Source organism: Etheostoma cragini, chromosome 5 (genome assembly GCF_013103735.1).
Source record: "Etheostoma cragini isolate CJK2018 chromosome 5, CSU_Ecrag_1.0, whole genome shotgun sequence".
Taxonomy (NCBI): domain Eukaryota; kingdom Metazoa; phylum Chordata; class Actinopteri; order Perciformes; family Percidae; genus Etheostoma; species Etheostoma cragini.
In genome coordinates this window covers 6,913,001-6,916,053 of record NC_048411.1, presented here as the reverse complement: position 1 = coordinate 6,916,053, position 3,053 = coordinate 6,913,001, and the positions used below count along the sequence as shown (strand labels likewise).

General features: G+C 39.0%; 1 long non-coding RNA gene across 1 annotated transcript in view; it reads right to left on the bottom strand.

Annotated features, from left to right (window-relative positions):
* The window catches only part of LOC117944804, a 15,996-nt gene that overhangs the window by 804 nt on the left and 12,139 nt on the right, over positions 1-3,053 (bottom strand). The gene's annotated exons all lie outside the window — the stretch shown is intronic.

Below are 3,053 nucleotides of genomic sequence, written 5' to 3'. Positions count from 1 at the left end.
AATCAAAAGCAAGTGCTGTAATAATAATAAAATCCAATAAAACAGTTATAATAAAAAAGGAAGCTATTTATAGCATCCATTTAATATTTATCTTTGGCGTTCTAAACTTAACAGCAGGTCATATTAAGTTCAGAGTATATGTCATTGAGGTTTATCAGATTAAAATGTAAATATGAATAAAATTAAAATAAATATCCATTTGATTGTTTTTGGTTACAATGCCCTTTACACCTAGGCGGCATGTCCAGAACGCTCCAAAATTCAAAGATATTCAGAGCTAGATTTATCAAGCTGTTTGTGCCTGTTTCCAGGCGTTATTTTTTGCAAAGACTGGCTTCACCAATGCAGGCTATTTACAAACAGGGCGCACTTGTTTAAAATCACAGATTGCTTGCCACATGAGCGAGAAGAGACAATTATGCTTTCAATATGCGTTTGTGGGATGGTCATGGTGAAAGTGGGAGTTACACTTAAAAAGGTGGGAGGATATGCGTAAAGTGTGACTGATTATATATTCCGAGATGTTTACAAAGACTGCAAGTAAGAGCGCGCCTCTATTATGGAAGGAAATTCTCAACCTCTTAAAAGCAGGTCTACACACACGTTTTCCTGTGTGTAAAAATGTACCTTATTCAATGGCTGAAGTGATCCAAGCAAGGTTAAGGCATAGGCCAAGATGGCGAGCAGACAGGATTTATGCCACGAGAATCAGTCTTTTCCAATTAAGCAAACCAGAAATTATCCAACGTTACTGATTAAGCAGCCATGCAGTAATTCAATTACTGGAAGAAATTAAAGATGACCTGGAACTTTTCACTCACTGTTCACATTCCACCTATTACACGTTAAACTCCTGGCAACATTACAAATATTAGCATCAGGACCATTTAACTTGGCCAATGCATCAGCCGTGGGAATATCGCAGCCTTCACTCATCCACATACTCACCCAGGTATTCAACGGATCACTACGGCGCACTTGTCAATACATTCATTTCCCCAGTACTAACACCGAATTAAGACAATCAAACAAGATTTCTTTCACATTGCAAACTTTTCTAACATTATAGGAGCCATTGATTGCACTCATTTTCCTACACTCCCACCTTCAATCAACGAGCATGTTTACAGGAATAGGAAGCATGCATACTCAAAGAATGTTCAAGTCATGTGCCAACATGTCAATCACCAACATTGTTGCCAAATTCCCTGGGTCTGTAACTCCAATTAAAGTCACAACTGCAGCACAACAAAACTAAAACCGCGCACACGTACAGACGAGGGGGGTGATTGAGCACACTTTTAGTGTTTTGAAAAGCCAGATCCACTGCTGAGACAGAGAAGGTGGAGCACTGGCATACACACTGGAGAAGGTGTGCAAAATTGTGGTGGCTTTTTGCATAGTGCAAAATATAGCCATCCGCCACTGTATGCCCTGGATGACCTGAAGCCACCAGAGGACATGGCATTACCCCCCGACAATATGACATGGCTGAAGGCAAACGTCTATGACAGTAACTTATTGGCAGATACTTCAGTTAATCTATGTTAGGTTGAAATTGATTAAAAATTTTAAAAAAATACATTGAGAAAGTAAATAAAGTCAGACAGGAACAATTGCTTTTTGTGTTCGTTTTTTTATTACCTTGTATTTATACTTGAAGGACATTGAGGTTTTCCTCATTTTCAATGATTACGAGTTTACATCAAGAGTCTTGCACAAAAAAAATGACTACAAATGACAAACATTTGTAGTTGGATGGATGTAGTTGGATTTGTAGGAAGCTTACCACTAATGGCTTTAAATATAAATATGCACCAGAGGTAACTGTGCCTCAAGGAAACAGAGGACCAGCCAACCTTAGAGAACACAGTGGTGTGTACTATAACTATCACCGGTGATGACTCTAAGGACGGAATGATAAACAGAATCTTATTCTTTCAATATAGATGTAGCTGCATGCCTATAGGTTACATCATCATATCTAATACTGACAAAAAAACTGCCTCTAAAACTCTCTTCCTACTAAACAATGGAAAGCTAGACCTGTGTCTGTATAGAAAGCCCACCTTCTGTCGTCGCTTGGAGGGGAGGCAGTCAATATGAGTCTTAAATGAGAGTCTCTCATCAAGCCACAGTCCCAGATGTTTATAATCAGTAACTCTCTCTATAGGAGAGCCATCAGCAGTTAAAGTATGAGGTTTTGTAAAATCACCATTTCTAGCTCTGGAAAATAACATAAATTTGTTTTTTTGTGGGTTACGGACTTGTTTAATGTCAAAGAGATTGTCCTGTATTAAGTTTAAGGAAAGCTGCAAGTTGTCAGTAGCAGCCTGTAGGGTATCTGCAGCACAGTAAAGAATAGTGTCATATGCGTACATATTGGCGCCAACCAGCTTAAGAAGAGACTAGCTCATTAATATAGATGGGAAAGAGTACAGGACCCAATACAGAGCGTTACACATTGATTCCTGGAAGACAGGTTCTATGAAACCATGCACAAACACCCATATCCAAGCCAATATCAAACAGCCTTTTAAAATTAGAATGTAATTGATTGTGTCAAAATCCTTTGAGAGGTTGACAAAGAGGGCTACACAGTGCTTCCTCATGTCCAAGCCTAAGGTTCTAAGGTTCATCTTGAAGATGTCTCGTTGGCTCCGTAAACAATTGTGACACGTTTAGACTAAACATGAGATTTTTTAACTGTACATAAGCATTACTCAGCCAATTCAGATTTAGTTTCACCTTATAAGAGTTCATCAGCAGAATATTTAGAGAGCATATTCACTAAGGAGTCAATAGCGTAAACTTCAAATGAGGGAGGCCGGTAGACTGCGGACCACGATGGACTTTTAGAGCTAGAAACTCAAAGCAATTAGGAAGAGAAACAGCATTTAAAATTGACCCTAAGAGACAATATTTTACACATATTCCTGTTATGGAGGAGGGGAGGAAGGACCCAAATGCAGAGCTGAGAAGACTGGCAGAGGGAGGTTTCTTGTGGCTTTATTACACACAGTTCACACCACAGAGTACACAACACAAGGTAT